We start from the raw sequence: 20760 nt of genomic DNA, 5'->3' as shown, positions 1-20760 counted from the left end.
GTGTGAGGGGGTCAGTGTGACGGTGATTGAGTGAGTTTGAGCGGGGCAGGGTGACGGTGATGGAGTGAGTGTGAGAGTGTCAGGGTGTCGGTGATGGAGTGAGTGTGGGGGGTCAGTGTGAGGATGATTGAGTGAGAATGAGGGGGTTAGAGTGACTCTGATGCAGAGAGTGTGAGGGTGACAGTGATGTAGTAAGTGTGAGGGGTTCAGGGAGACAGTGATGTAGTAAGTGTGAGGGGTTCAGGGAGACAGTGATGGAGTGAGTGTGAGGGGGTCAGTGTGACGGTGATTGAGTGAGTTTGAGCGGGGCAGGGTGACGGCGATGGAGTGAGTGCGAAGGGGTCAGGGTGACAGGGATAGAGTGATTGTGAGGGTGTCTCGGTAACGGTGATGGAGTGAGTGTGAGAGGTTCATGGTGAGGGTGATGGAGTGAGTGCGCTTGGTTCAGTGTAACGGTGATGGAGTGAGTGTGAGGTGTTCAGGATGACGGTGATGGAGTGAGTGTGAGGGGGTCAGGGTGACTGTGATGGAGTGAGTGTGAGGGGGTCAGGGTGACGGTGATGGAGTGAGTGTGAGGGAGTCAGCGAGACAGTGATGGAGTGAGTGTGAGGGGGTCAGCGTGACGGTGAAGGAGTGAGTGTGAGGGTGTCAGGGTGACGGTGATGGATGAGTGTGCAGGGGTCAGGGTGATGGTGATGGAGTGAATGTGAGGGGGTAATGGTGAAGGTGAGGCAGTGAGTGTGTGGGGTTCAGGGTGACAGTGATAGTGTGAGTGTGAGAGGGTCATGGTGACAGTGATGGAGTGAGTGTGAGGTGTTCAGGGTGACGGTGATGGAGTGAGTGTGAGAGGGTCAAGGTGATGGTGATAGTGTTAGTTTAAGGGTCACGATGAGGGTGATGGAGTGAGTGCGAGTGGGTCAGGGTGACGGTGACGGAGTGAGTGTGAGTGGTTCAGGGTGTCGGTGATGGAGTGAGTGTGAGAGTGTCAGTGTGTTAGTAATGGAGTGAGTGTGAGTGGGTCAGAGTGATTGTGATGGCAAAAGTGTGAGGGGTTCAAGGTGACGGTGATGGAGTGTGTGTCAGGGCGTCCGGGTGACTGTGATGGAATGGGTGAGATGGGGTCAGAGTGACAGTGATAGAGTGAGTGTGAGGGGGTCAGTTTGACGGCGATGGAGTGAGTATGAGGGGGTCAGAGTGACGGTGATTGAGTGAGTTTGAGCGGGGCAGAGTGACGGTGATGGAGTGAGTGTGAAGGGGTCAGGGCGACAGCGATAGAGTGAGTGTGAGGGTGTCACGGTAACGGTGATGGAGTGAGTGTGAGAGGTTCATGGTGAGGGTGATGGAGTGAGTGCGATTGGTTCAGGGTGACGGTGATGGAGTGAGTGTGAGGTGTTCAGGATGACGGTGATGGAGTGAGTGTGAGGAGGTCAGGGTGACGGTGATGGAGTGAGTGTGAGGGGGTCAGGGTGACGGTGATGGAGTGAGTGTGAGGGGTTCAGCGTGACAGTGATGGAGTGAGTGTGAGGGGGTCAGCGTGACGGTGAAGGAGTGAGTGTGAGGGTGTCAGGGTGACGGTGGTGGAATGAGTGTGCAGGGGTCAGGGTGATGGTGATGGAGTGAATGTGAGGGGGCAATGGTGAGGGTGAGGCAGTGAGTGTGTGGGGTTCAGGGTGACAGTGATGGTGTGAGTGTGAGAGGGTCATGGTGACAGTGATGGAGTGAGTGTGAGGTGGTCAGGGTGACGGTGATGGAGTAAGTGTGAGAGGGTCAAGGTGATGGTGATAGAGTGAGTTTAAGCGTCACGATGAGGGTGATGGAGTGAGTGCGAGTGGGTCAGGGTGACGGTGACGGAGTGAGTGTGAGTGGTTCAGGGTGTCGGTGATGGAGTGAATGTGAGAGTGTCAGTGTGTTAGTGATGGAGTGAGTGTGAGTGGGTCAGAGTGATTGTGATGGCAAAAGTGTGAGGGGTTCAGGGTGACGGTGATGGAGTGTGTGTCAGGGCGTCCGGTGACTGTGATGGAATGGGTGAGATGGGGTCAGAGTGACAGTGATAGAGTGAGTGTGAGGGGGTCTGTTTGACGGCGATGGAGTGAGTATGAGGGGGTCACAGTGATTGTGAAGGAGTCAGAGTGGGGGGGTCAGGGTGACGGCGGTGGAATGAGTGTGCAGGGGTCAGGGTGCTGGTGATGGAGTGAATGTGAGTGGCCAAAGGTGAGGGTGATGCAGTGAGTGTGAGGGTTTCAGTCTGACGGTGATGGAGTGAGTGTGAGGGTTTCAGGGTGACAGTGATGGTGTGAGTGTGATGGGATCAGCGTGAGTGTGATGGAATGAGTGTGAGGGTTTCAGGTTGACAGTGATGGAGTGAGTGTGAGTTGGTCCGGGTGATTTCGATGGAGTGTGAGTGACGGGGTCAGTGTGACGGAGATGGAGTGATAGTGAGGTAGTCAGGGTGACAGTGATGGAGTGAGTGTGAGGGGGTCAGGGTGAAGGTGATGGAGTGAGTGTGAGAGTGTCAGGGGAACAGTGACGGTGTGAATGTGAGAGTGTCAGGAGGATGGCGATGGAGTGAGTGGAGAGGGTCACGATGAGGATGATGGATTGAGTGCGAGTGTGTTCAGGATGACAGTGATGGAGTGAGTGTGAGACAGTCAGCCTGACTGTGATTGAGTGAGTGTGAGGGGGTCAGGGTGGCGGTGATGGAGTGAGTGTGAGTGGGTCACGGTGACAGTGATGGAGAAAGTGAGAGTGTCAGGGTGTCGTGATGGAGTGAGTGTGTGGGGTTCAGGGGAGGATGATTGAGTGAGTATGAGAGGGTCAGAGTGAATGTGATGGAGAGAGTGTGAGGGGGTCAGTGTGATAGAGATGGTGTAAGTGTGAGGGGTTCAGGGAGACAGTGATGGAGTGAGTGTGAGGGGGTCAGTGTGACGGTGATTGAGTGAGTTTGAGTGGGTCAGGGTGACAGTGATGGAGTGAGTGTGAGGGGGTCAGGGTGACAGTGATGGAATGAGTGTGAGGGGGATAGCGTAACGGTGATGGACTGAGTTTGAGAGGGTCATGGTCACGTGCTGGAGTGAGTGTGAAGCGGTCAGGGGGACGGAAATGCAGTGAGTGTGAGAGGGTCACGATGAGGGTGATGGATTGAGTGCGATTGGTTTAGAGTGACGGTGATGTAGTGAGAGTGAGGGTTTCAGGATGGCGGTGATGCAGTGAGTGTCAGGGGGTCAGTGTGACGGTGATGGAGTAAGTGTGAGGGGGTCAGGGTGACGGTTAAGGAGTGAGTGTGAGGTGGTCAGCGTGATGGTGATGGAGTGAGTGTGAGGGGGTCAGGGTGACAGTGGTGGAGTGAATGTGAGGGGGTGAAATTGAGGGTGATGCAGTGAGTGTGAAGAGTTCAGTGTGACAGTCAGGGAGTGACTGTGAGGGTTTCAGGGTGACGGTGATGGAATGAGCATGAGAATGTCAGGGGGACGGTGATGGTGTGAGTGTGGGAGGGTCATGATGAGGGTGACGGAGTGAGTGCGAGCAGGTCAATGTGACGGTGAAAGATTGACTGTGAGTGGTTCAGGGTGTCTGTGATGGAGTGAGTGTGAGAGTGTCAGGGTGTTGGTGATGGAGTGACTGTGCGGGTGTCAGGGTGAAGATGATTGAGTGAGTGTGAGGGGATCAGAGTGACGGTGATGGAGTGAGTGTGAGGGGGTCAGGGTGATGGTGATTGAGTGAGTGTGAGGGGGTCAGGGTGACGATGATGGAGTGAGTGTGATGGCGTGAGCGTGATGGTGATGGAGTGAGTTTGAGGGGTCAGGGTAATGGTGAAGGTGTGAGTGTGAGGGTGTCAGGGTGACGGGGGTGGAATTAGTGTGCAGGGGTCAGGGTGAAGATGATTGAGTGAGTGTGAGGGGATCAGAGTGACGGTGATGGAGTGAGTGTGAGGGGGTCAGGGTGATGCTGATTGAGTGAGTGTGAGGGGGTCAGGGTGACGATGATGGAGTGAGTGTGATGGCGTGAGCGTGATGGTGATGGAGTGAGTTTGAGGGGTCAGGGTAATGGTGAAGGTGTGAGTGTGAGGGTGTCAGGGTGACGGCGGTGGAATTAGTGTGCAGGGGTTAGGGTGATAGTGATGGACTAAATGTGATGGGGCAAAGGTGAGGGTGATGCAGTGAGTGTGAGGGGTTCAGTGTGACGGTGATGGAGTGAGTGTGAGAGTTTCAGTGTGACAGTGATGGAGTGAGTGTGAGAGGGTCACGATGAAGGTGATGGAGTGAGTGCGATTGAGTCAGGGTGACGGTGATGCAGTGAGTGTCAGTGTGTGACGGTGATGGAGTGAGTTTGAAGGTGTCAGGGTGACCGTGATTGTGTCTGGTGAGTCAGTCAGTGTGATGGTGATGGAGAGAGTGTGAGGGGGTCAGGGTAACAGTGATGGAGTGAGTGTAAGGGGGTCAGTGTGACGGTGATTGAGTGAGTTTGAGCGGGTCAGGCTGACGGTGATGGAGTGAGTGTGAAGGGGTCAGGGTGACAGGGATAGAGTGAGTGTGAGGGTGTCACGGTAACGGTGATGGAGTGAGTGTGAGAGGTTCATGGTGAGGGTGATGGAGTGAGTGCGATTGGTTCAGGGTGACGGTGATGGAGTGAGTGTGAGGTGTTCAGGATGACGGTGATGCAGTGAGTGTCATTGGGTCAGTGTGACGGTGATGGAGTGAGTGTGAGGGGGTCAGGGTGACGGTGATGGAGTGAGTGTGAGGGGGTCAGCGTGACAGTGATGGAGTGAGTGTGAGGGGGTCAGGGTGACGGTGAAGGAGTGAGTGTGAGGGTGTCAGGGTGACGGTGGTAGAATGAGTGTGCAGGGGTCTGGGTGATGGTGATGGAGTGAATGCGAGGGTGTAATGGTGAGGGTGAGGCAGTGACTGTGTGGTGTTCAGGGTGACAGTGATGGTGTGAGTGTGAGAGGGTCATGGTGACAGTGATGGAGTGAGTGTGAGGTAGTCAGGGTGACAGTGATGGAGTGATTGTGAGAGGGTCAAGGTAATGGTGATAGAGTGAGTTTAAGGGTCACGATGAGGGTGATGGAGTGAGTGCGAGTGGGTCAGGGTGACGGTGACGGAGTGAGTGTGAGTGGTTCAGGGTGTCGGTGATGGAGTGAATGTGAGAGTGTCAGTGTGTTAGTGATGGAGTGAGTGTGAGGGGGCCAGAGTGATTGTGATGGCAAAAGTGTGAGGGGTTCAGGGTGACGGTGATGGAGTGTGTGTCAGGGCGTCCGGGTGACTGTGATGGAATGGGTGAGATGGGGTCAGAGTGACAGTGATAGAGTGAGTGTGAGGTGGTCAGTTTGACGGCGATGGAGTGAGTATGAGGGGGTCAGAGTGACCGTGATGGCGAAAGTGTGAGGGGGTCAGGGTGATGGTGATGGAGTGAATGTGAGGGGGCAAAGGTGAGGGTGATGCAGTGAGCGTGAGTGTTTCAGTCTGACGGTGATGGAGTGAGTTTGAGGGTTTCAGGGTGACAGTGATGGTGTGAGTGTGATGGGATCAGCGTGAGTGTGATGGAATGAGTGTGAGGGTTTCAGGTTGACAGTGATGGAGTGAGTGTGAGTTGGTCCGGGTGATTTCGATGGAGTGTGAGTGACGGGGTCAGTGTGACGGAGATGGAGTGATAGTGAGGTAGTCAGGGTGACAGTGATGGAGTGAGTGTGAGGGGTTCAGCATGACGGTGATGGAGTGAGTGTGACGGGGCAAAGGTGTCAGTGATGGAGTTAGTGTGAGGGGATCAGCGTGACAGTGATGGATTAGAGTGACGTGGTCAGGTTGACGGTGATGGAGTGAATGTGAGTGCTTCAGGGTGACGGTGATGGAGTGAGTGTGAGGGGATCAGTGTGACAGCGATGGAGTGATTGTGAAAAGGTCAGGTTGACGGTGATGTGATGAGAGTGAGAGGCTCAGGTTGACGGTGACAGAGTGAGAGTGAGGGGGTCAGGGTGACGGTGATGGAGTGATTGTGAGTGGCCTGGTTGACGGTGATGGAGTGAGTGTGAGTTGTTCAGGGTGACGGTGATTGTGTGAGTGTGAGGGGGTCAGGGTGACAGTGATGGAGTGTGTGTGAGTGGATCAGTGTGACGGTGATGGAGTGAGTGTGAGCGGTCAGGGTGACGGTAATGAAGTGAGAGTCAGTGGGTCATGGTGACCGTGGTGGAGTGAGAGTGACTGGGTAAGGGTGAAGATGATGGAGTGAGATTAAGGGGCTCAGTTTGATGGTGATGCTGTGAGTGTGAGGGGGTCAGTGTGAAGGTGAATGAGTTAGTGTGGGTGGGTCAGGTTGACTGTGATGGAGAGAGTATGACGGGGTAAGGGTGAAGACGATGGAGTGAGTGTGAGGGGCTCAGGTTGACGGTGATGGAATGAGAATGTCGGGGTCTGGGTGACAGTGATGTAGTGAGATTAAGGGGGTCAGGGAGACGGTGATGGAGTGAGAGTGAGTGGGTCATGTTGACTGTCAATTGATCACTGCACCGGTCAAAATTGATCTCTTCCCTCGCTGGACATGATCCCAGCGATCATTGGATTAGATCCCCAGTCATTGTACTGGATCCCTGCACTAGATCCACATCATCACTGCACCAATCAAACTGGGTCCCTTCCTCGCTGGTCATGATTCGAGCTAGTCATCATACTGGATCCCTATACTAGATGCACTTGATCACTGCACCGGTCCAATCGTATCCCTCCGTCACTGGACATTGAACTAGATCCCCAGTCATTGTACTGGATCCATGCTCTAGGTCCACTTGTTCACTGCACCTTTTAAACTGGAACCCTTACCTCGCTGGACATGATCCCAGCGACCATGGAACTAGATCCCCCAGTCATTGTATAGCATCCCTGTGCTAGATCCACTTGATCACTGCACCGGTCCAACTGGATCTCTTCACTCATCTGGACTTGTTCCCAGCAATCTTTGAACTAGATCACTCCAGTCATCATACTGGATCCCTGCACTAGATCCGCCTGATCACTGAACTGGTCGAACAGGATCCTTCCCTCGCTGGACTTGATCCCAGCGATCATTGAACTAGATCCCCAGTCATGGTACTGGATCCCTGCACTCGATCCACTTGATCATTCCACCATTCAAACTGCATCCCTTCTCTCGCTGGACATGATCCCTGCAATCAATGGACTATATCCCTCCAGTCAGCATACTGGATACCTGCGCATGATTCACTTGAACACTGCACCATTCAAACTGGATCCCGTCCCTCGCTGGACATGATCCCAGCGATCATTGAAGTAAATCCCCAGTCATTGTACTGGATCCCTGCGCTAGATCCACGTGATCACTGCATGGGTCCAACTGGGTCCCTTACCTCGCTGGACATGATTACAGCGATCATTTAACTAGATCCCCAGTCATTGTATTGGATCCCTGCACTAGATCCACTTGATCATTGCACCATTCAAACTGGATCACTTCCCTCACTGGACATGATCCCAGTGATCATTGGACTATATCCCTCCAGTCATCGTACTGGTTCCCTGTGCAAAATCCACTTGATCACTGCACTAATCAAACTGGATCCCTTCACTCGCTGGATATGATCCCAGCTATCATTTAACTAGATCCCCCAGTCATTGTACTGGATCCCTGCGCTAGATCCACTTGATCACTGCACCAGTCCTACTGGATCCTTTCCTTCACTGGTCTTGATCCCAGTGATCATTGGACTAGATCCCCAGCCATTATACTGGATCCCTGCACTAGATCCACTTGAATGGTGCTGTGATCTCCATCCCAGCAATCATTGAATTATATCCATCTGGGGAATCTCCGTCCACAGCCTCCAACCTCATTGCCCATGAACCGCGTACTACTTCATTCTGCCTCCTTCCCAAGACATGTTGTCTCATCCTGCGCCTGTCCGACCCAACTCATCTCTTCCAACCTCAATACCTTCCTGTCTCCCCAGTCCAGGAAATCCCCACCTACATTTGTTACACCACCTATGCACTTCACCTCCTAGAAGTCATTTGATTTCCTGGCCCACAACGCGTCATTTTCACGTTGGACATCCAGTCGCTGTACACATCCATCTGCCATTACGAAAGTCTCCAAGCCTTCTGTTTCTTCATCTCACCGCAGCCCAACTAGTAACCTTCCACCGGCACCCTCATCCACCTGGTTGAACTGGTCCTCACCCTCAACAACGTTTCTGTGCAATAATCCCACTTCCTCCAAACCAAAGGTGTAGCCATGGGCACCCGCATGTGACCTAGCTGTGCCTGCCTGTTTGTCAGATATGTGGAATTATCTATCTTTCTCAGTTACACTGGCACCTCACTCCACTTGTTCCTCTGCTACACTGATGAATGCATTGGTGCCACTTTGTGCTCCCACGAGGTGGTTGAACAGTTCACCAACGTTACCAGCACCTTTCACCCTGACCTCAAATTCACCTGAATCTTCTTGGAAAATTCCCTCCCCTTCTCGGACCTGTCCATCACCATCTCCAGCGAATGACTCATGACAGATATATACAAGCCCACCAACTCCCACAGCTACCAATACTACACCTCCACCCACCCCACCTCGTGTAAAAACACCATCCCTTTTTCCCAATTCCTCCGTCTCTACCACATCTTTTCCCAGGATGACCAATTCCAACTCAGAAAGTCCCAGTTGGTCTCCTTCTTCCATAATCGCAAATTCCCTCCCCCCCTTCCAGTGCATTTCCTCCACTTCACTCACTACCGCCCTCAAACAACACCCCTCCCGCAAAAAGGGCAGAACTTTCACCTCACCAACCTCCGCATAAAACACATCATACTCCACCACTTCTGCCATCTCCAAACAGACCCTACCATCAGATATATATTTCCCTCACACCCCGATCAGCATCCTATCAGCAAAAAAACATTCCCTCTACGAACCCCTCGTCAGGTCTACAACCACCAATAAGCCCACACCTCACTAATGACATCTTTCCCTGCCACCACAGGAAGGGTAAAAGCAGCGCCCACGCCACTTCACTCATCTCCGTCCTAGGCCCCAAGGGATCCTTCAACATCCATTAGAAATTCAAGTATACCGCTTCCAATGACATCTACTGCATCCATTGGACGCAGTGTAATCTCCTCAGGGAGACAGGACGCCTTCTTGCAGATCATTTCAGAGAACATCTCTGGAACACCTGCACCCACCAACTTCACCATCCCGTGACTGAACACTTCAACTTCCCCTCTCACTCCGTAAAAGACCTACAGGCCCTGGGCCCCCTTCACCGCCAAACCATAACCACCAAATACCTGTAGGAGGAACGCCGTATATTCCGCCTTGGGACTCTGTCACCTTACGCAATAAGTGTGGATTTGAACAGTTTCCTCATTTCCCTTCCCCCATATCCCAAGCCTCAAACTTGGCACCGCCCTCTGGACCCATTCCATCACTGCTCCTTCTGAACTATCATCTTCTCCCTCACCTTCATCCAACTACCGCTTTCCCAGCTTCATCCCCCAAACGCCACACCCCTAACACTTATCTCTCAGTCCCAACTCACAAGCCTTATTCCTGGTGTAGTGCTTATACCTGAAACGTGGAGTCTCCTGTTCCTTGGATGCTGACTGACCTGCTGTGCTTTTCCAGCACCACATTCCCGACTCTGATCTCCAGCATCTGCAGTCCTAACTTTCTCCGAGGAATAATCAATGACGTCGGAGTAAAGATTCCCCTGGATTGCAGTGATCACAGTGTGACTGAGTTTTGCGTTTCTTTTGGGTGACGGCAGGCTGGATCTGAGACGAGCGCTTAACATCTAAACAACGGGAGTGGTATCAGATAGCGAGGTTAGGGCGGGCTGAAGTGAAGTGGAAAATTCTGCTAGAAGGTGTATCAGTACAACTGCATCACATCACCCAGACTGTAAAAGACATGCATAAGGAGCAAATCAACTTCAGTACAGGCACAATAACAGGTAAAGTGGAAAGAAGACAATACAGCACAATGAGATGGAATGGGATTGTTTATGTGAAATGATTAAATATTTAAGCTATTTTACATACAGACTGCCCTCACATTGGAAAAAGGAATTTACAGCAGGGTAACATGATATTTGCCTGCGACATCACAATTCCAAAAGACATTGACATATTATCTTCTGTCGCAGCGTGGCCTAGTGAGAGCATGATCGGCCCATCAACCAGAATTCAATACTTCAAAGCTCTCCTCTGTGCTGTACAACCTATTTGCTGCTCCTGTCGTCAGATCCCAATCTCTTCACAGTGTATCTTTTTCTGCTTCCTGCCTCACGTAAACATTTGAAACCTGATCCAAAATCCAGTGTTTCCATATTAACCAATATTTTGTAACTCCCGAGCTGACACAGGTACCAGTGACCAATTAGACTTTCGAGCGCTCTCACTCTGGTATGATCTGAATGATAAAGTTCACTGTATCTGATCCACAGGACACACTGCAGAATTTCCCCATGCAGGATGGTGCTGTTTGTCCCATCCCAACGGACTGAGCTGCGTCCATTGGTAGAGCTGTCTGCATTGGTAGAGTATCACACAGTCACAGTGAATATCTTTTGATGTCATCCTCGAAGGTGCATGCTCCAAAAAGCTGAAGCCTGCGGGAAACGGCTGTGGTCAGCGCTAACACAAAGGCACCGCGGGAGCCTGGTGGGCCCATACACCAGAAATCCATGGATAAAAGCTTCTCTTCTTAGAAGAATCCGATTCAGACCATCGTCTTAACACTTCCTGGGGAGAAAATGGATGTGGAAGAGCGGACAGTCTCAACTGGTTCCTGCATTTACAACCTTGGGCCGTGTAACAACTAAAGCAGAAACCTGGAATTGTTTATCTTGCTTCTAAAAAACAGGTGAGTAAATTCCTGGTGTTCATGAAATGATCAAGAGCAGAGTATGGTTCCCTGAGTATGGTCTGACTTCTGGGTTATGGACTGTGATATTCTGCTTACATGATCTGAACACATACAAAGAAATGACTCAGTGACAAGATCTGCTGAATCAGATTCCATAAAGAACAGAAGCCGATGTAATAAAAAGAACCATATGAACGGGAATGTAGTAAATAGTTTCTAGCGGTCAATATCTGTGCAAGTAGACTGAAACAGCGTTAGGTGCTATTGTACTGCATCTTTTGTATAATAGTGCAAAAGCACGGAAGTTTTGTATCGAGGGGACAACTTCAAAATCCTCAATGAGGCAAAACACACAAATGAGGTATACAACAAAGTAACCGCACAAATTGGTGTAACGTCATGGGGTAAACGCTCCTGCTCAAATTTTGCTCAAAATCGCACTCTGTCTAATTCCTAAGACTGATATTCGAATGGTCTATGTCAATAAAAACTGCTCTGGTCTCACAACTTCAGCATTTCATACGCCCCCTTATGTATGACTGGCAATAGTAATTGATTCCTCACTGTGTTACTTCAGCACACATAGAGAAGAAATAACTATAAGAACAACAGTCAAGTATGTGACTGGGATTTGAGCCAATTCTGTTGCAACCAATCGATTCAGCTGTAATTGAAAGTGCTTCCACCTTTCCTGTGTCGGTAAGAAGATTGCATAGCTTAGTGGTGAGTTTTCATGCATTGATTTCGACCCAGCATCCTTTGTCAGGTTGAAATTTACAGGGATATAAAGACATGATGAAAGACACGGGCAGTGTTTACTGGACTATAAAGACGTTACGAATGACAGGCCCATGATACCATGTCGTTAGAAATGAAGGAAATGAGGTTTCCTTGGAGATAAAGCCACTAGAAACGAAAAGAGGCGGTTAATGGGATGATGGCATAGACAAATAATAATGCGGGAGAATTCAGGAAAGACTTAGTTGTGTCCGAATAGAGGTTATCCAGCTGATGTGAAGATCTTAAGAGTAAATATGAGGGAAATTTCCTCGTTTAGGTGAGTTGAAGCTAGACATTAGAACTTCAATCCCAGCGGGGCACGATAAATAAGTTTGGATTAGGCATTTTATATTCTGAGAGCTATTGAATTCGGAGATGAATTTTCAGAAATAGAATCATTTTAGGAGCTGATTCCAGAATATTCGAAAAGCGTGAGCAGGCACACAAGGAGTGAATTACACAGCGACAGTGATTCTGGGCTGCCTGGATGGGGATGCAAAAGGGAAACACTCTGGAAGTGGGTAACATTCATAGGAAAGAAATTGCATAACACCTGCTACTGAAAATATTAAGTGTAAGAAGATCTAATGGGGTTTGAAGGTGCAGCAGCTCATTCTACATGAAATATTATATAATGCAAATGCACTGATCTGTTTGGATTAGCTCTGCATTGAATGGAAGTCGGTTAGCTCAGTTCGCTGACTAACTGGTTTGTGAGAAAAGTGAGACCAACAGAGTGGGATTAATTCTGTCACTGTCTACCCGCCGTTTGATATGATCATGGCTGATCAAACGCGTCAATGTCTTTGCCCATCTAATCCACAACAACCTGTCGTACAATGGGATAAAGACATTTAAGCAATCGAAAATTTCTGTTCATACAGGTAACATGAAACATATTGCATTTATCAATAATCTTCACCATTCCTACATCCAAGAACACGTTGCACAGTAGGTTTCTGCACGAAATTTGCAGGTTTTGCAGATGAGCATCTGATTCTGGTCTGATCATGTTTCAAACGATATGATTCCGTAAAAACTCACAACCAAGAAGGTAAGGAATTTCCTCTGGTCAGTAGCAGGGACGAGAACTCCAGACGGCAGGAATTGGCGATGAATCAGCACAACACTCAATGATTCAGCTGAAAACTGAACTAAACTCCACTTCTGGTGCAGTTCAAACCCACAAACATTGAATATCAAAGTTACCAAATGTGTAGAAATCTAACACGCTTTTCATTGCGCCACAGAGCTGCAGTCGCCACAATTTTACTGCACTCAAAGTTGCGGTTGTCATAGAGAAAATGTCGACTATCACCAGGAGATGCGGAGAGTTTTTCAAGGAGTAGATCTTTTATTTGCAAACAAAAACAGTGACATTCAGAAAATAAATTTTTGACTCGCCGAACCTCAGGGTCCATACAGGCATAGAGTCAATGAGATGTGCAGCATCGAAACAGACACTGCTGTCCAACTTGTCCATGCCGACCAGATATCCCAACCCAATCTAGTCCCACCTGCAATCACCTGGACCATATCCCTCCAAACCCTTCCTATACACATGCCTCTCAAATGTTGCAATTGTACGAGCCTCCACCACATCGTCTAGCAGCTCATTCCATTCACGTACCACCCTCTGCGAAAAGGTTGCCCCTTAGGTCTCTTTCATATCTTACCCCTCTCACACTAAACCTATGCCCTCTAGTTCTGGACTCCCCGACTCCAGGGAAAACATTTTGTCTATTTATCCTATCCATGCCCGTCATGATTTTATAGATCTCAATAAGGTCACCCCTCAGCCTCTGATGCTTCAGGGAAAACAGACCCAGCCTATTCAGCCTCTCCCTGTAGCTCAAGTCCTGTATCCCTGGCAACTCCTTGTAAATCTTTTTGAACACTAACAAGTTTCTCAAGATTTTTCCGATCGGAAGGACACCAGAATTGCGCGCAATATTGCAACAGTGGCCTAACCAATGTCCTGTACAGCCACAACATGACTCCCAACTCCTGTACTCAACACTCTGACCAAAAAAGCAAAGCATACCAGATGCCTTCTTCACTACCCTATCTACCTGCGACTCCACTTTCAAGGAGCTATGAACCTCCACTCCAAGGTCTCTTTTTTCAGCAGCACACCCTAGAGTCTTACCATTAATTTGATAAGTCCTACTAAGATTTGCTTTCCCAAAATTCAGCACCTCAAATGTGTCTGAATTAAACTCCACCACTTTATACCTTTTTCTTTAATCATGTCTTGTTAGCTTATCAGAATGCCAACTGTGTTAGTCAGAATTACCTCACTCCAGCTAACCAAAAAATAACCAAGTGGCTAATTCCCATTATCGTTCTACTTCTGCCACTATGGTTTTTCCTAATTTATTCTACTGTAACTATTAAGTATTCTACTGCGACCTGTGCTCAATGAACCTCCATCCTAGACTAACCTGTCATGATTAGATATTTAGCTACCCCATCTATCACAATGTTGTCCTGTCCCAAGCTGACTCTACTAACTACTAATTAGATACTTAATGTCATATCCTGCTGCAAGTGTCTCACGTAGGCTGACTCTACTATCAATTAATTATTTAAAGTCATGTCCGAAGTATGTACTGTCATGACTTGTCCGAAACTGCCATGATGATATTGAGAAGGCGAGGCTGACTTTACTAATTGTTACTATCTCAGCCTGCCATTGTAACCTTTCAGCCTCACTCTGCTAATTGGTGTAGGAGCATTCCACTATTCTTATCCCATTCTGCCCCAGTGACCTTTTGACGAATGTAGCATTCCACATACCCCGTGTAACAGATTGCCAGTAGTTTCCATGCCTTTAACCTTCCCATGCTTTCATGCTCTGTATTTTCTGTGCAGTGTTGGGCACTTTCATCAGACATTTGTTTATCTTCACCTCACTTTCCAGTACCTGGTCCTTATCCATGTGTGCTCTCGCTTCTCAAGTATTCGGTAAATACTCCTGAAATGTTTTGCTGACTCACAGCTTTACCACACGTTCAAACAGTGAGTTCCAATTGTACAATACTCTCAGAAAACGTTCTTCCTATACCTCCTCTGAACATCCTCTCCCTTGCGTTTAACGGAGATCCCTGGTTGTTACCTCTTCCCATAAGAAGTTCATTCCTATCACACATACCGATCCCCTTAATGCGCACCTTAATCACTTCCTCACTCAGCCTTCTCCGCTCCCAATAAAGAGCCTGAGCTGAGCTCGTCTATCTTCGCCATGGCGATAGTGTCGTGCTGGAAAAGTACAGCAGGTCAGGCAGCATCCATGGAGCGGGAGGGTCGAAGTTTCTGGCATAAATCTTTCATCAGGAATGAGGCTTGTGGTTGGGGACTGAGAGATAATTGGCAGGGGGTTGGGGTTGGGTGCAAGGTAGCTGGGAAAGCAAATGGTGCATGGAGGCGGGAAGAAGGTGATAAGCCAGAGGGGGAGAGATAAATTTGTCCAGAGGGTGGTGCTGAGTTGGATGTTTCAGACTGTGATAATGTGAGTGGAGGGGAAATAAGGAAGCCCCTGAAATCCACATTTATCCCGTGTGGTTGCAGGGTCCCAAGGCAGAATATGAGGCGTTCATCTTCCAGGCGTCAGGTGGCATCGGTTTGGTGGTGACTTATGCCCGAAAGGTCGATTGTCCTGCTCTGCAATTCACATGACAGGACAAATGTGAAAACCAAAGACTAAAAGAAGGACAAAAACTTATAGATTCAGAGTTAATGGAATTTGACACAGTGCGGACAGAAACCATTTGGCCAGTTGAATCTGCACTGTGCCTTGGAAGAGATTCACACTCCCCCAACTCTATCTTTCTTAACCCGCATTTGTGATCAACCTACAAAAGTAGAAATTACTCAAAAAGCTCAACGAAATCAGGCAGCATCAGTCGATAGAAATCAGGGTCAACATTGCGAATTAAAATCAGTTCTGAGGAAGGGTCTGTTGAACCGAAATGGTCATTCTGTTCTCCCTGAGATGCAATTCTGAATTTTGTCTCTTATTTACAGCACATACATTCCATTCAGATTTTGTTTGCCATTGACCTGAATTGCACATCTTTGCACTGTGGGAAGCAATCGGAGCAGCCAGAGGAAACTCACGCGGAAGAGAGAGAGAGGAGTGTGCAAATTCCACGCAAAGAAGATATGAATCGAAGGCGGGTTTCTGGAGCTGAAAGGCGCAGTTCTAACCACTGAGCCCTCCCAATGTGCAAGCGCCTGTCCTGGAAGCAAATTGAACCCGACCTCACGCAGTGATAGGCAGTGGTACTACCCATGAATTCAATGCAAAAAGAAGCCTATTTGTCAATACTGGAAATTAACATTCGCTTAACTATCCGAACACTTTTTTTTGAATTACTTGACCTATAGCCTTGTTTGTCTTGGCATCACAAATTCACATCTGAAAACTTCTGAAACGTCTGAGGATTTCTGCCTCTGCTACCTTTGCATGCACTGAGTTCCAGATTTCAACCCACCGCTGTTTCAAAACATTTGTCTGCACATTCACTCAAATCTTTCCTCTTCTATCCTTAAATCTATGCCACCCTGCCCCTCCCCCTGTGATCGATCTCACCATCAAAGAAAAACGTTGATTTCAGTGTGCGCCATCCATATTCCTGATTATTTTATACATTTCAATCATGTTTCCTCTCAATCTCTTCGACTCTAAGAAAAACGCATCCAGTCTATCCAATTTCTCTTCATAACTGAAACTCTTCTACCCAGACAATATCCTGGTAAATATCTCCTGCATCATTTCCAGTGCTATCATATCAGTGCTATCATGCGAATTGCAGAGCTGCACACAATAGACAAGACAGAGCTAAATGAGCAAGTTAAATAAATGATGTAGAAGTCCACAGACAGAGGTATTTTCGAATAAATTTTCTTTTCCTCAGTGCTGCCCTGTGTCCTTTTCCAGAGCCTGATGTTCTAATAATCTCTGGTCTATGTGGTAAAAGCTGCTTCATGAGAATTGATCTCACAACCACGGTATCGAAATGGATTGACTAGTTTGAAGGTGAGCACATGGTTCTTCTATGACGGCACAGAGGCGCAAGAAATGCCAAATCTGGGAGTGCTCTTCGTCCACGCAAGGAGAAGAGCATAATTGTTGTATTAGGATACAAAACCAGCATTAACCCGCCCTACAGATTTGCTCAGCTGAAGCGTGCTGGAGCCTTCAGCGAGAGGTCGATTAATTGAATGCATTCTCTGAAATTTTCCTTAACAATGCACTGTTTTGTTACTTTGACAGTAAGAGCTGTTTTTGATCACATCGTCTCCACATCAGCCTCTAGCTCCCAGTAAACACTCCAGACCAGCGTTAATCACTTTCATTCCGACACAGCCACATGTCATATTCTCATTCCCTCTGTGATAATTACAATTGACAATATCATTCTCTGAGATGCAGCAATGTAGCTGAAGTTGACAGAGTAGTGAACAAAGAAGAACAAAGAACAGAGAAAATTTACAGCCCAGGAACACGCCCTTTGGACGTCGAAGCCTGAGCTGATCCAAATCCATTGTCTAAACCTATCACCTAATTCCAAAGAATCTGTATCCCTCTGCACTCTTCCTCCACGTGCATCTGATCAGGCGCACCTGAAATGAACCTACCATGCCTACGTCTAATACCTCTGCTGGCAACACGTTCCAGGCACCTATCACCCTCGATGTAAAATATTTCCAATGACTATCTCTCTTAAACTTTTCAACTTTCACTTTGAACGCATGACCTCTCATTATTGAATCCCTCACCTTGGGATAAAGCTTATCTCTATCCACCCAGGCTATACCTTTCATGATTTTGTAGACGTCAATCAGGTCGCCCTCAATCTCGTTTTTTTCTAATGAAAACAAACGTAACCTACTCAACCTCTCTTCAGAGCTAGCATCTTCCATACTAGGCAATATCCTCATAATCATTCTCTGCACCCTCTCCTAAATGTCCACGTCGTTTTGGTAATTTGGCAACCGGAACTGTACACAGCATTCTACATGCGGTTGAATTTTAGCATGACCTTCCAGCTCTTACACTCAATGCCTGGTCCGATGAAAGCAAGCATGCCATATGCCTTCTTGTCTACTCGATCCACCTGTGCAGCCACCTTCAGGGTACAAAAGACCTGAGCTCCCAGATCTCTCTGCTCAGCAATTTTACCCAAGGCTCTTCCGTTTACCGTATACTTGGCTCTAGAATTAGACTTCCCAAAATGCATCAATTCACATTTGCCTGTATTCAACTCCATCTGCCACTTCTCTGCTCAACTGCCCTATCTATATTCTCCTTCATTCTTTGACAGTCCCCTATGCTTTCTGCTACTCCACCAATCTACGTGTCATCTGCAAATGTAATGGCGATATTTGGGCTAGCAACCCTTGGAGATTGGAGAATGGCAGCTGCTCGTAATTTGATTCGCTGAATAAACTCTGGAATATAAACCAGCTCAGAGGAAGAGTGACAAAAAGTTTCAATTTGCTGAAAACCCATTCATTCATGTCCCTTCAAAAGGGAAATCTGCCGTCCTTAAAGTGACTTTCCAACATATAACTCCAGACCAACAATAGTAGGGTTCACCCATAAATTCCCTCTGACTCAGTTCAAGGAGATTTAACGATGAACAACAAATGTTGTTCAGACTATGATAGCCACACTCCGTGGAAGAATAAGGAAGGATAAAAAAGATTCATGGATGACGGGGAAAATTGGGAATCGTCTCAGCGTGGTCTCAAATTCAGCTGATCATCCAAACTAAATAGACACAAGGATACCCACGCCTCCATGACGTCAGGTCCATAGGGGCGGGGTCAGTAGGAAGGGATTCAATTACCCACTGAAATGTAAACTCACTTCCTCAGTCACAATGTGGGCAGGTCATTCACCACTCCCCTATGTGAGAAGCAATCAGTCAGGAGACCAACCTGCGGAGTTGCCATCAGGTTTACAAATGATAGCAAGGGTCCGATTCTGTTGTTATTGCAGGTGTTCATCCCATCCAATTTGGATACCTGATTCCAGTGAAGTACCACTGTTTTCTGATATAGATCAATAATTCAAACTTAGTTATAAGAGTCATGTTTAGATGTTTACAGACGATGCAACAATTGGTCGTGTAGGTTACTGTGATGAATAACATCAGGGATCGCAGGGATGTATCAATCAGGTGGAAAGGAAAAACGGCGAATGGAATTGATTCCAAACCAATAAGTGGTAATGAATTTGGAGAGTTGAAACAATAACAGTGAGGATTCTGAGTGGTGTACAGGAAAAAAGAGATTTTGGAGTATATATTCACAGATTTCTGAAGATTGTTGGACAGGGAGATCAGTTGTACGAGAGGCTCTTTGTTGACCACAGTCTGAGAATGATATTCGATCTTTAGCAAACGCCAGTTTCGGAAACAACTGAAGGAATGAGCACAAGTCTGGTCAATGCGATAATCAACATTTTTCAAAATTGTAAATTAAAATGTGGAGGGCTCGAGTATAACTCTTTTCCCATCAAGACCGCTTCACCACTCAATGAATTTACCACTGCTTCCTCTCCAAGTCATGCTGGTATGTGCCTTGGAGGGTAATTCATAAATGGTGACGTTTCAGTGCATCTTCAACCTTGTGCTTATAGTCGGTGCAGTCTTTGAGGTTTGAAGGTCCTGTCAACAAAGCCTGGATGACTTACTTCAGGGAATATTCTAGGTGGCGCACTCTGCTGCAATTGTGCCTCAGCAGTTAAGGGAATAACTATTCAGGCGTTGAACAATGTACAGTTAAATGACTGTTTTGTCGTGGAGGGTGTCCAGTTCCTACAGTAGTATTTCAGTGGCACCCACCTCGGCAAATGGAGAGAGTTCTGTTCAACATCTAATTTGTGCGTTGCGGACGATGTAGGCTTCACGGAGACAAGGGTTGAGTTAATAATCAAACAAAGTCGACCGACGGACATGTTTTTGTCGTCAACTTCTTATATGCGCGATCAGGTTCCATTTCTCCGAAATACTAGCTCCCAGGACGATCACACGGAGGAATTCAGTTACAATGAAGCCATTGAATGTCAATCGAATATGATTAGATTCTGATTTGTCAGAGTTTTCATTGCTGTATTTGGTGCTTCAGTGGATCAATCCGATTCCAATCACTTTCTGATTTCAAGTTCCAATTCCCATATGCGCCTGAAATTTCAACCCATTTCATCACCGAAATATCTCCACCTGTCTTAATAATATGTAAGGACACTGCAGGGGACAGCAGAGATTTACGAGGATGTTGCCAACTCTGTATAAAATGGATCTTCGTGGAATGTTTGGTTAAGCTGGGATTATTCTCCTCGAAGCAAAGGAGGTGGAGGGGTGCTCTATATCATATAACACCAATCGTAAACGTTCAATATTCGTGGAATCTTGACAGGGTAGATACGGGCAGGTGGTTTGCCCTGTGTTGTGAGGAGAGCACCAGAAGACATAATCTCAGAATTAGATATTTCCCATTTAATTCAGAAATGAGGAGTCATCTCTTTGCTCAGGGGTCAAACAATCTGTGCCATCAGTGTTGTTGGGTGTTTTCAAACTGTGCCAGATACTTAATCAGAAAGATTATGAAAAATTGTCGAGGTAAGTGAGCAGAAAGGAGTTAAAGATTGTCAGATCAACCATGAGTTCGTTGAATGGTGGGGCAGACTCCATGGACTGAATGGCAAACTCCCACTTGTTTAACATTTTGTCTACTCCTTCTTTTATTCATAAGTTCAGAATTGTGGGGGGATGGGATGAACTGATAGAAAAGATTTATTAAACAGATCAGACAGATCAGGAAAATGATTCATAAACTCAGGAAGACGAAATGTACTGTGACCTGGGGATAACAAATGACACTGGGCACAGCACAGGTGGCTGTGTACAGAAGCTGTGAATGCTAAAGAAAGTTGGTAGACCTTATACAATTGGCAAGTCAGTGATCACGCTGGATGTTGGATTGTTGTATGATTCACACACAGCAGAAATTTGTGAAAGAATGAAAAGTTCGTTTCATTGGAGAAGTTTTCTGCGGTTCCAATTCCAAGTCACTGTTTCAATTACTGATCAGATCATT

Source organism: Chiloscyllium plagiosum, unplaced genomic scaffold, assembly GCF_037043375.1.
Source record: "Chiloscyllium plagiosum isolate Xiang-an unplaced genomic scaffold, Cpla_swu_hap1 HiC_scaffold_39, whole genome shotgun sequence".
Classification (NCBI taxonomy): domain Eukaryota; kingdom Metazoa; phylum Chordata; class Chondrichthyes; order Orectolobiformes; family Hemiscylliidae; genus Chiloscyllium; species Chiloscyllium plagiosum.
Note: the sequence above shows the minus strand (reverse complement) of the source record.